The sequence below is a fragment of the Rattus norvegicus genome, chromosome 2, assembly GCF_021556685.1.
Source record: "Rattus norvegicus strain SHRSP/BbbUtx chromosome 2, alternate assembly SHRSP_T2T, whole genome shotgun sequence".
Classification (NCBI taxonomy): domain Eukaryota; kingdom Metazoa; phylum Chordata; class Mammalia; order Rodentia; family Muridae; genus Rattus; species Rattus norvegicus.
The window spans coordinates 203,111,495-203,124,557 of NC_141535.1; the positions used below are offsets into that span (position 1 = coordinate 203,111,495).

At 39.2% G+C, this 13,063-nt stretch overlaps 1 pseudogene; it reads right to left on the bottom strand.

The window, feature by feature from the left end:
* Positions 1–922: 922 nt before the first annotated feature.
* On the bottom strand, positions 923–2,632 carry LOC134485950 (heterogeneous nuclear ribonucleoprotein R-like; annotated as a pseudogene).
* Between the last annotated feature and the right edge of the window lie 10,431 nt (positions 2,633–13,063).

Here is a 13,063-nt window from a genome sequence, read left to right on the forward strand (position 1 = left end):
TGTGTGTGATCTGCTGGATTTTGGAGTCATAGGAACCCCTTTGTCTATGTGTATGGAACATATGAAGTTCTGGATGAATCTGCATTGTTGACATGTACACAGCCAGTAAATGGCCTAGTGCCTAGACCCATGATAAGCAGCAAAGCCTTCCCCAGCTTAGAGTCAAGGAACAGGTAAAGCTTTCCCTAATCATTGATTAAATGTTGACAAAATATGCAGAAATCATAGAACACATTGTCTTAGTTTGTGTTTATTCCTTTAAAGAGACACCATGATCAAGCCAACTTTTTTGATGTTTTGAATATATTTTTTTGAGATTTATTGAAATCTTACATGAACAAGAAATAGGAAATACAATCACATCAAAGAACACATTGTCAAGGTTTTGACGTTTAAGCCAAACACATTTTTTAGGGTAGATTTCAAACAGGTGTGGTTACAACAATTTAAAAACACAGTTAGCCTGCTTCTAGAAATGCAAAACATACGGACATGGATTATTTTCAAAACAAGGAGACTTAAGACTGCTTTTATTTCTTAAAACTACTAAGACAAGGCACTGGCTTGTACTTTTATTAACAGCGTACTACATACTCCTGTGCTCTATTCCAAATCCTAAAAAAAAGGTTCTGCAAAATCATGATTTACCAGTTTGTTCTGAAGCTAAGATGACATTTGGAACAATAAAAGCATTGTGACCCCAGAATAAGGGACCTCTGCAAGCCTGATAATGTCCAAGAACATTTAAAATAGAAGAAAAATAAGATGCCTTGAATGTATACACAAGAGTGATTTCTTCAGCTGAATGCAAATGGCAGCAAACTGCTACTTAAAGATGAAACAATTTTGTTTCAAGAACGTAGATCTAGAGCCAATCGGATCTTCACAGAATCATTTTTAAGCCCTCACTTGTCTACTTTCACTATTGCCCACAAGTATCCTTATAAAATTCTTGGTTGTCGTTATTGTGACCATAGTTACCAGAATAGTTACCACCTTGCTGAAGCGGCTTCTGAGAGATGGATTGGGAACCCTAGTTCTGTTGGTTGTTGGTCTGACGACAACATTTAGAATCAGGCTGGTTGTACCATCTCCTTTCTCTTGCCTCAATTGCCCCGAGTTCCACAAAAACCACGGCCTCTCTACTGTTGTGCAGGACCCCCTCTGCCACCCCTTGAACCTCTTGGTGGTCCCAAAAGTGCCCCTTTCTGTGAATAGCCAGTTCTACCGTTTGGAGGTTTTGCTCCCCGCCAGCTTGGTGGTGGAGGAGCACCTGGCCCCGCCTTCCTCCTCCTCTTCCTCTTACTGCATAGCCATCGTCATACCTGTAGTAGGGATCTTCAAAGCTTCCACGGTAGTCGTGATAATCGTAACCATAGTAGTCATCATAGTAATCTTCATAACCATAGTAATCTTGAGGGTAACCACATCCACCTCTCCCTCCATGACCTCAAACTCTCATTGAGGTGGCATTCAGGGAGGAGGGTGGTAATAATAATCTTCATACACAGTGCTTCTGGAGGCCTCGCTAGCAGCTTGGTGCTCTTTCCTTTTCGTGTCTAGTGGCTTAGCTAAGACAATTTCAATTTCTTCCTCTTCTATTTTTTCCATTCATTTATTCCATAGTCTTTATAGCAGCTCGTCTATCTTCAAAATGAACAAATGCATAATCTTTCGACTTCTTCACTCTCTCCAGTTTTCCAAATTCAGAAAATGATTTTTTCTAATATTTCTTCTGTCACTGTGGTAGCCAGGTTTCTTACAAATAAAACTTTTACCTTTGCCATGACTTCTGAATCCAGCTCTACCATGGAGTCAGCCCACTCAACTGTAAGTACATTTCCCCACACTTTGACCTTTCCACTCATCAGCCCACATCTGGCTTGTGCTACTGACTTGTGATCCTCATATTCAAGGAAGCAGAACTTCTGATTCTTCTTTTAGTCATCGGGTTGATGATAGAGAATAAAGTCCACCAAACCCTCTGTGACTACACTGAACTCTTCCAGAATGTTATCTTTAATTTTATTCTTTGGAATGGATTCAACAAAAAGTCTGCGTTTGCCACAGAAATACACACTCCCCAGAGTTTACCAGGGCAAATCTCATAGCTGTCACACAGTTTAACTGCTTCCTGGGCAACTTCCTTTCCACAGAAGGTGATAAATACATAGCCTCTGCTCTGACCAGAGAGCGGATCCATCATAAGGCTGAGATCCCAAATAGGATCAGACTTCTCGATAACAAAAGGGTACCAATTCATCTTCATACAAGTCTCTTAGAATTTTACCTAAGAAGATCTCTGTTCCAATTCCAAGTTGCACACCAAAGTATACATTGTCTGGTGGAGGACCACCATACTTCCTCTGTCCTGCGGTTACATCCAAAGTATAACTAGTCCTCTGAAGCAAGGTCTTGGTCTTTGCTTCATCAGGCCCTTTTATGGACTCTTGTACCTTGCTACCTTGTTTCTCTCTTTGCCTGTAGGTCTGCATAACTCCACATAAAAATGTACTTTTGTTCTGAACATGGGATAAGTCACTTTCTTTGAACTGCTGTAGTACAGAAAGAGCTGCTCCTTCATTAAATTCCCTGAGAGCATCAATTGTTCTTTCATCAAGATTGACATGTTACCAACCCTGTGTGCCATATTTCATGAGGTCTTTCTGCCACCTTCTATGGGAGGCCTCTATCAGTGTCAGGTAGTGTGCTCTGTGTGAGTAACACTGGAAGTGTCCAGGTTTCGGTTTGCCTTGGAGTTACCTGTACTTTGATGATAATTCCACTACCCCAAGGACAGTTGAGTGAGTAATCAGGACTCAAGTGACTTCCTCAGAAACTTCTCCCCATTTTAATTTGTAAAATAGAGGCGAGAGCCAGTGATTGGGCAGGGGAAGCGAAAGTGGAGTAGAAGAGGAGGAGAGAGGTGGGAGGAGGAAAGAGGAAGAAGATGTAGCTGAAGCACATGGCGTGAAGAAACCACGAGTTATAAGGGATTTCACAGCTGGGGAATAGGCTAGTGAAGTGGTAGGTCTGCCCAATCTAGGTATGATCTTATATTCATATTAATCAAGTTACGTTTTCTTTGCACAGGCTTATTCGGGTTGGAGAGATTATGGCAACATGTCCATTGGTTCTTCATCTTCTTCTAACTGTACCACATTACCATTCACCTAATTGGCTATTTTAATTTGCTAGATAAGACAAATTACCCTGTAATTATCCATCCTTTGTAAGATATTAATAGCTACCTGTGGCTATTTAAAGCCACACAGATCTGGTATGTCCTTCTCTTCCCCATATTCCCCTAAGGGAACTCTTATAAAGGACGACATTTAACTGGGACTGGTGTACAGTTTCAAAGATTCAGTCCATGATCATTATGGTGGGAAGCATGACAGCGTCCAGGCCGACATGGTACCACCCAATCAGCCCTACATCTGGGAGGTCCCACGCATGAAACACAGAGAAGGAGAGCGATGCAATCAAGCAAGAGGTTTAATTATCCAGTGCACTGGGGTGGCCCTGTAATCAAGACAGAGATGACCCTGAGTATCAAAAGCACACACTTTCTGTACATTTGTGGAAGACAGCCCTTGGCAACAGCATGAGTTGGTCCTTGATGATGCACGTTGACCTTTACACTCCTCAATGGTGAGATATCTTTGGCACATGGATGGGGTACAGCTAAGGGCCTTCCTTCTTCATGGTTAGCTCATTTCCTGGACAGGGTATTATTCTAAATTCTTTGGACAGGGTGTAAAGCCGGCGAAAGCCCTTAAAGTCCTCGTATCCTACCTACTTTCTAACAGGCCAAGCCTCCTAATAGATCTTATGCATCAGTAAGAACTAGCGTCCTTCAATACTAAGGAAGGAGCTGAGAGTTGTTCAGTTTATTTTAATCTGAAAACAACCAGGACTATACCATCTTTCCTAGAGAGCCAAGGGAAGGCTCTGACTCCACACTGGGGGGGCTTGAGCATAGGAAACCTAAATTCTACCCTGACAGTGATGCACTTCCTTCACCAAGGCCACACTTTCTAATAGTGCCACTTCCCATGGTCTAGGCATTCAAACACATTATCTTATTGGGGATAAACCTATTCAATTCAACCTGCACATCTTCCTCCACATGAATGTTTACAGCCTGAGACTGCTCCACTACAGAAACCTTCTACTGAGACTAGCTGGCTCCTCCCTGTAATGTGCATAATAAATGGAATAGGGTTTCAATTGTTCAGTTGTTGCATAGATGGTACTCTTTATCAGTGAGGGTGCAGATCAACTTATCCCAGTTTTGTTGTATGTATTTTGTTTGTGTGTCTTCCTATCTTTCTTCCTTTCCTTCTTTCTTTCTTTTCTCCACTCCTTCACCATTCCAAACTGGTTTCTAGGACCAGCCTCACTGGACATGGTATTAGTCTACACCGTACCCTAATCAATCACAAAATGAATTGCTGCTTATGTCATAAAAGTTCTGTACTTTCTTCATAATAATGAGTAGGCTAGACTCACTAAAATTATGGAGACTATGGGGGCTAAGTTCAAAGGCATTTTGTAATTACATGTTTCAAAAGTTCATTAACTTTAGATGATGTCGATATGTCCCTGGGCATTTCTGTGATTAGGTTAACTGAGGTGAAAATACCCAAACTAACAGCCAGACAGAAACAAAAGAAAATAGAAACTGAACCTAAGACCAGTACCTCTCTCTGTGTTTCATGGCTACAAATACCAAATGAATAACTGTCTCTAATTCTTGTTGCCGTGACTGCTCCTCCATGATAGACTACGCTCTGAAATTATAAGTCAAAATAAAACCTTTTCTGGCTAAGGATCAGTCTCAGCTTGGAAAGGGGTTCTGAGAGAATCAGTGTCTGGAAGTAAGAAAAACAAATGACTCAAAGTCAAATCAAGGGTCCAAGCTGGCCTATGTTTTGCTTAAGACAGCCTGCATTCTCTTAGTTCTGTTCTCTCTCTCTCTCTCTCTCTCTCTCTCTCTCTCTCTCTCTCTCAAAATGGCTTTCTCTTGTGATCCTCTGCTGGAGACAGTTCTCCAAGCAGTTCTCTCTTGTTATTCTAAAAACTTCTCTGGATAGCTCACCTCCTGCAGATCATAAACCCAGACATTTACTTCAGCTTTCCTTTTGATTATCCTATGTTACTCCAGCCTCTTAATTCTTAGAATTAAGCACACATTTTTTTTAACATTTCAAACAATTCAGAGGTCTGCCTGCCTCTGTTAAGCAAAGACTATAAAATACTTGGGTGGAACCCTGTCCTGAAATTAGAATTTCTACCACATACACCAGGGCCTAAACTTGTTCTATCCCAGGCTGACCCTAAACTCAGGAATCTGTCTGCCTTTTTAAACATAAACAAAAAATCTTAGCTATGTTGGATCTGTACTCTCTATATCTCTTTATCTTCTTTCTTAGTACATTTCTGACAAATTGGCTCACAGAGTAGCTGTTTTTGTTCTTTAGATTTGTGAAGCCCCTCATATAATTAATAGTGCATCCTTATTTTTTTTTTGAGAAATTATATATTTTTGAATCATGTTTTCCACAGCATTAAGAGCTGTTCTGAAGGGCCCAGAATCTTGTTGAGTCATTACTCATGCCCTCATCTCCAGGACTCCTGCTGTCTCTGATTATCATGGAGTCATTACCCCATTAACAGAAAGGGCATTCCTTGAAGGAGGAGCATAAACTACAAGCAAGTTTTATGCCTACAGCAACCATCAACACCCTTGGGGGCCCATATCTGCTAGCACTGTCCCAGGGACATGAACCATGTCATTCTGCCCCCACCAAGAACAAGACAGACCCTGCGCTTCATTTTGCTTAAGATGCATTTCTTTCTTTTTTCACAATTAATTAATATTAAAACGTGGTAGACAATTGAAGCCACAAATGAGAAAATCTGGACCATTGGGTAATAGGTGCTTAGAAATCATTTGCCCAACAAACATGGAAATATTTGGCTATGAAATGCTTTGGTTGTAGATTAATTAGCATTTGAGGGTAGGGCACAGGGGTTGAAGGACAAGAATCAAGTAACACTCAAAGAATCGGACTGCACTTGGCTTATACCCTGAGAACTTGAATGAAACTAAATTTAAAGTAAAAGTCTTGTGTGTTTGGTAGAGAAAATTTTAAGGTATGAAGCACTTAGTTTATGTAATAGTTATTATTGAACATTTTTAAATATTTTTTTTATTTTTGAGATTACAATCAAATTTATATCTTCCCATTCCTCCTTCAAAATTTTTGATATGCTCCTTCCCACCCTCCTTAAAATGCATAGCTTCCTTTTTCACTGTTCATTATTGTATTATAAACATTTACATGTATGTATATATTCCTAATATAACCTATTAATCACTGACCATTTTATTTAAATATATAATTTTAATTGCATATTGCTTTATTTACATTTCAAATGTTATTCCCTTTCCCAGTTTCTGGTCCATAAGTCCCCTAATCCCTCTCCCTCCCCTTCTTCTACAAGGGTGTTCCCCATCCCATCTACTCCCCCTAACTGCCCCCTGCAACAATCCCCTACACTGGGGGTCCAAACTTGGCAAGACCAAGGACTTCTTCCATTGGTGCCCAGCAAGGCCATCCTCTGCTACATATGCAGTTGGAGCCATGGGTCAGTCCATGTATAGTCTTTGGGTAGTGTTTTAGTCCCTGGAAGCTCTGGTTATTTGGCATTGTTGTTCTTATGAGGTTATAAGCCCCTTCAACTTTCAATCCTTTCTCTAATTCCACTAACAGGGGTTTTGTTCTCAATTCAGTGGTTTGGTGCTAGCATTCACCTCTGTATTTGACATGTTTTGGCTGTGTCTCTCAGGAAAGATCTATATCCAGTTCCTGTCAGCATGTCCTTCTTAGCTTCATCAATCTTATCTAGTTTTGGTATATATATATATATATATATATATATATATATATATATATATATATGTATATATATATATATATATATATATATATATATATATATATATCACGTGAGGCAGGCTCTGAATGGCCGTTCCTTCAGTCTCTGCTCTACACTTTGCCTCCATATCCCCTCAGTGAAGTATCAACAGTTTGATCATCCTTCTTCTTGAGCTTCATGTGATCTGTGGACTGCATCTTGGGTAATTTGATTTTTTGGTCTAATATCCACTTACCAGAGAGTGCATACCATGTGTGTTTTTCTGTGATTGGGTTACCTCACTCAGGATATTTTCTAGTTCATTCTATTTGCCCGCGAATTTCATGAAGTCATTGTTTTTGATAGCTGAGTAGTACTCCATTGTGTAGATGTACATCATTTTCTGTATCCATTCCTCTGGTGAAGGGCATCTGGGTTCTTTCCAACTGCTGGCACACCAGTCAGAATGGCTAAGATAAAAAACTCAGGTGACAGCAGATGCTGGCGAAGGTGTGGAGAAAGACGAACACTCCTCCATTGTTGGTATGATTGCAAACTAGTACAACCACTTTGGAAGCCAGTCTGGAGGTTCCTCAGAAAATTGGACATTGCACTACCTGAGGACCCAGCTATACCTCTCCTGGGCTTATACCCAAAAGATGCTTCAACATACAACAAAGACACATGTCCACTATGTTCATAGCAACCTTATTTATAATTATAGACCATTCTTATCCAGGTTGTTAGATGATGGCACTGCTCATGTATAACTAATTTGGAGCATATAAAGCATACATTACTGATGACTTCAGGAAAACCTGCTCCCTAGTATCAAGGAACCACTGAGCCTGGCCAATGTGTAACACTGTTATAGTACCAGCAAGGGAGCTTTTAAGGAATTATTGCATGGAACTGTGACAATGAAGACTAAAATAGAATAGAGCTTTCAGGATTTGAGCAATATTAGGACCATGGACTACGTGCTGAGGAAAGCTGGAGTCATGAAAAGGTGCAAGATACTGTATGTGTAGCAGGCAGAAGATATGGAGGACGAGCTTACTGAAGCCCTTTGGAGACTATGGGATTCCAGCAGTAGCTTCTGGTTATCCATATAGGATCAGAATTTAGTGTTTCTGCTACAGTCCTATTGTTTCTGTTATTTTTCTGTTTGTTTATTTTGTTGTTATTTTGGTATTAGTTTCTTTTTCATCACATGTTTTTCTTTGCTATACCCTCATTTCTCCCTCTTGAAATAAGAGTGACTCTTCTGGGTACTGTTCCGTGTTACAATTACAGAACACTACTTTTATTGTTTAGGGACTGACAGTAAACGATTGCCTAAATCACAGGAAAGATTGTTCATTTACAATTTTGAATGACATTGGATCTACTAATGACTAAGATAACTTTGAAAGTTATAATGAACATTCTTTGTTCCCAAGATGTCCCTCAGAGAAAAGACATGAAAGTTTATGACTTAAAAGTGATGCTTGGGCTGGTCCATGGCTCTAGCTACATATGTACCAGAGGAATGCATCATCTGGCATCAGTAGGAGGGTGGATACACTTGGTCCTGTGGAAGGTCGATGCCCGAGAGAAGGACGATGCTAAAGGGGAGAGGCAGGTGTGGGTCATTGGGTGGAGGAGTTCCCTCTTGGAGGAAAAAGGAGTAGAGCATTGGGGTGGTGGTTAGTGAGAGAGCAGGAAGGGAGATAAGTTTTGAAATGTAAACAAATAAAATGATCAATAAATTTAAAAATGATATGTTTATGTAGAACTAATCCCAATTTTCTGAGAAACTGTCAAATTGATTTCCAGAGTAGTTGTACAAAATTTCATTCTGATCAGCAATGGAGGAGTGTTCCCCTTGTTCCACATCCTCACCAGCATGTGCTGTCACTTGAGTTTTTGAACTTAGATATTCTGATGGCTGTAAGGTAGAATCTCAGAGTTGTTTTGATTTGCATTTCCAAGATGACTAAGAGCATTTAAATATTCCTTTAAGAGTTTCTTGGCCATTAGAGATTCCTTTCCTGAGAGTTCTCTTTAGCTTTGTATCCCATTTTTTAATTGTGTTATTTGGGTTCTTAGTGTCTAAGTTCTTGAGTTCTTTTGATATTTTGGATATTAGCCTTCTGTCAGATTACAGATGGTAAAGATCATTTTCCACTCTGTAGGTGTGTGTGGTTTAATCCTATTGATGGTACTGTTAGCCTTCCAGAAGCTGTTCAGTTTCATGAGGTCCCATTTATTACTTTTGATCTTACTGCCAGAGATACTGATATTGTGTTCAGGAAGTTGAACCAGTTTGTTCAAGGCTAACTCCCACGTCTACTGCTATTAAATTTAATGTGTCCAGTACTTGAGTATTGTATAGGGTGATAGATTTGAATCTATTTGCTGTCCTCTATGTGTAGTCATCCAGTTAGACAAATACCATTTGTTGAAAATGCTTTCATTTTTCCATTGTATGGTTTTGGCAAGTCAAAAATCAAGTATCCTTAGGTGTTTGGGTTTATTTCTGGGTCTTCAATTTGCACTCGATTGATCAAGTTGTCTGTTTCTATGTCAATTCCAAGCTGTCTTTATTTTATTATTACTCTGTAGTACAGCTTGAAATTTGATCACACATCCCTAAAAATAGTTATGGGAATTGGATGGATGGAGAGAAGTGGGTGGAAGAGCAGATGGGAAGAGGAATGTGAAGAAGGGATAACATGTAGTGAAACCCAGGGATAGAGGGCTAGAGAGTGATAGGAAATTGGTATTGTCTGTTGAGGGTGGAGGGGCTAAGGATCTTTAAGACATGGCAGAGACCTTGGATGGAAGAGGCTCCACAGAATATATGAGAATGACTCCAGCTGTGATTCTTAGCTTTGGAGGATACCTTCTATAGCCAGGAAGTAGTCTGAGTCAAGGGATAAGGACAGTAAACCATTCACCAAACCTTCGACTCAAAACTTGTCCATTCTATAAGGAATTCAGGAGAAAGATGGAGCAGTGACTGAGGGAATGGCCAAACAATGACTGGCTCAACTTGAGACCCATCCCATGGGCAAAACCCAATCCTTAACACTCATTACTAATGATCCTCCGGTATGCTTGCAGACAAAAGCCTCACAACTCAGTCCTCTGAAAAGCTCTACCCAGCAGCTGACTGAAACAGATGCAGACACCCACAGAGAAACATTGAGAACTTATGGAAGAATTGAGGGGAGAATTGAAGGGTCTGGAGGTGATGGGGCGCCACAAGAAGATCAACAGAGTATACTAACCTGGATTCTTGGGAGCTTCCAGAGATTGAACCACCAACCAAAGAATATATATGGGCCTGACCGAAGTCCCCCACACATGTATTATAGATGTGATGCTTGGACTTCATGAAGAACTGGAGCAGGGCTGTCCCTGACTCTATGACCTGCCCCTGTGTCCTGGTTCCCTAAGTGGACTGCCTCAGCTGGCCACAGAGGGAAAGGATGTACCTAGTACTGCAGTGATTTGATGCAGGGTGGTTGAAGAGGATGGCTGATGACGTGGGGCTGTGTGAGGGGGAGAAAGGGAGGTGAGGCTGCAAGCAGGATGCAAAGAGAATAAATTAATTAATTAATAAAAATACATTGAATGTCAGATTGACATTGGGTAGAATTGTAATGGTTGAAAATAAAAGCCAACTTGACAGGACCTAGAGCCACTTTGGAGAAATACCTCTGAATATGAATATGAAGGATAGTCTAGATTAGATGTGTTCCGTTGAGAATAGTTATAACTGGTGGACTGAATAAAATGAAGCAAGTGAGCTGGGCGTTAGCTTTCTATATGCTTCAGGTCTGAGAATGGAATGTTACCAGATGGCCTGCTGCATTTGTTGTCATAGTTTCCCCACCTGCTGCCATGTCATTTCTACCATGATTGAATGAGTCCCTCAAACTATAAGCCAGAGTAAATACCTCTTTCTTAAATTGTAGCAACAAAACTAGTAACTTACACAGATATCAATAATATTTTTCAATAAGTCAAATTATCTCAAATATAAAAAAACAAAAAGATAAGCATTTGGGTTTTTTGTTTGTTTGTTTGTTTTTGGTTTTGGTTTAAATTAGATTACCTGCAAAGGTATTCAGCACATTGCTACAGTGAGGATTATAAATTAAGATCCATACTTTAACTTGAGATCCCAGGGAGTAGGAAAGCCTGCTAGGGTGGGTTGGGGTGGAGAGGGTGGGGACATCCTCTTGGAGTCAGTGGGGAGGAGGAATGGGATGAAGAACTGTCAGCAGACAGACCAGGAGGAGGACCAGGACTGTAAAAACTGATTAAAGATAAGTATTTGTTAACAAGAATAAAATAAATTAAAAAAATGCAATATGGGGGTTGGGGATTTAGCTCAGTGGTAGAGCGCTTGCCTAGCTAGCACAAGGCCCTGGGTTCGGTCCCCACCTCCGAAAAAAAAGAAAAAAATGCAATATGTCTTGTTACATAATTACAAAGTACACATTCTTGGTTTATACATGAATTGTGCCTAATAAATAAAAATACTTACATTTACTGAACAAAGAACCCCATAAGATAGAGTTAGCATATCATTTAGTAGTATGTATGAAGAATTGTATTGCTGTTGTATTGGAGCTCCATAAAAGCAGACTGAAAATGTCCAAACTAAAGAATATTGTTTTCTTTAAAAAAATAGGATTTTTGATTCCTTCAAAAACAATAGTAAGTTCAGCCTTGATAAGTTTCATTCATCTCAAATGATAATTTAGCAGTTGGAAAATACCATTAATATTTTTAGAAGTTAGTTAGTTAGTTTTATTTTTCTCTCATTTATTTTCTTTTCTGAATTTATTTATTTCTGAATTTATTTATTTCTTTTTTATTTATTTATTTTCTTTCTGAAATACTCATGTGGGACCTTCAGATCTTTAGAGTTGTAATGCTGGAATTATGTAAATATATTCCCAAGTGTTTAGTGTATCATATTGACTATGCAAAATATATTTATTTTGTTAATGTCCTGCTTTAAATTCTGAGGCACATAGATGTCAAAATAAAGAAGTCTAACTATTCTGATTACTTATAATAAGTATGCCCTCTGAGAATTATGTTAATTATATCAAATTTATCCTAACAGTTTTATTTTAGGGTCATACACAGATATTAGCTATCTCAAATATATTCCTCTTATATGATAAATAGTGTTGTTCTTTTAAGCCATTGCTCCAAAGAAAATGAACAATTAATGTCAGCAGAAAAATAAGTGTAACAACGGTCAGCTTCTTAAGTTTTCAGGACATAGAATAAACCAAAAAAAAAAAAAAATGTAGGCAGCAACTTCAAGAACTTTTGCTCAGTGAGAAAATGTGACTGCCCCTTGCCCAGCAGCATTCCCATGTTATCATTTGATGAAATCTCACAGCTTTACCTGCTACTGACGGTAGACACAAATCAGGATGGTCAGGAGAGCACCCGGGAATTAAAAGAAAACTTTGCAAACAAGAAAGGAAGAGGGGAAATGAGACAATAAATTCTTCATACATCCTTAGTTGACAGCTACAGTAAGAAAATCGAGGGAACCCCAGAGAGCTCAGTGAAAGTGGAAGAGAAGGAAATGTGAACTTGTGGCCCTTTTATGCATGAGCCTTCTTTCTCATTCAAGTAGAAGGGACATGGGGGGAATTTATGAGCTCTAGACATCAGCATATTCTCTCTAAGAAAATCATTCGTCTCTGAAACATATAAGTCAATGGAAGATGCTAAAGGAGTTATATTAATAAAGAAGCGAACAAGCAAATACTAAACCTTGCAGGATTGGTAACACCTAACAGGGAAGAAATAGTTTAGATGAGTTCAGAAACATAATTCACCACCAAAGCAAGACAGCCTTAGGAAGAACAAAAAGAATCAAAAAAAGAATCCAAAATGGCCACACTATGTTATCATATAAGATAACCAACGTATTCCTATTCATTAACGTATTACTATTCATTAATAAGAATCATAAATTGGATAGTAAGCAAAAACTTGGAGGGACCCAGATATTCAAAATTAATTTGAAATGTGCCTACATGCTTGATTTACACACAAAAATGGCATTACCTACATATTAAGGGCATCCAAGGAATGATGAGCAAAATAAACT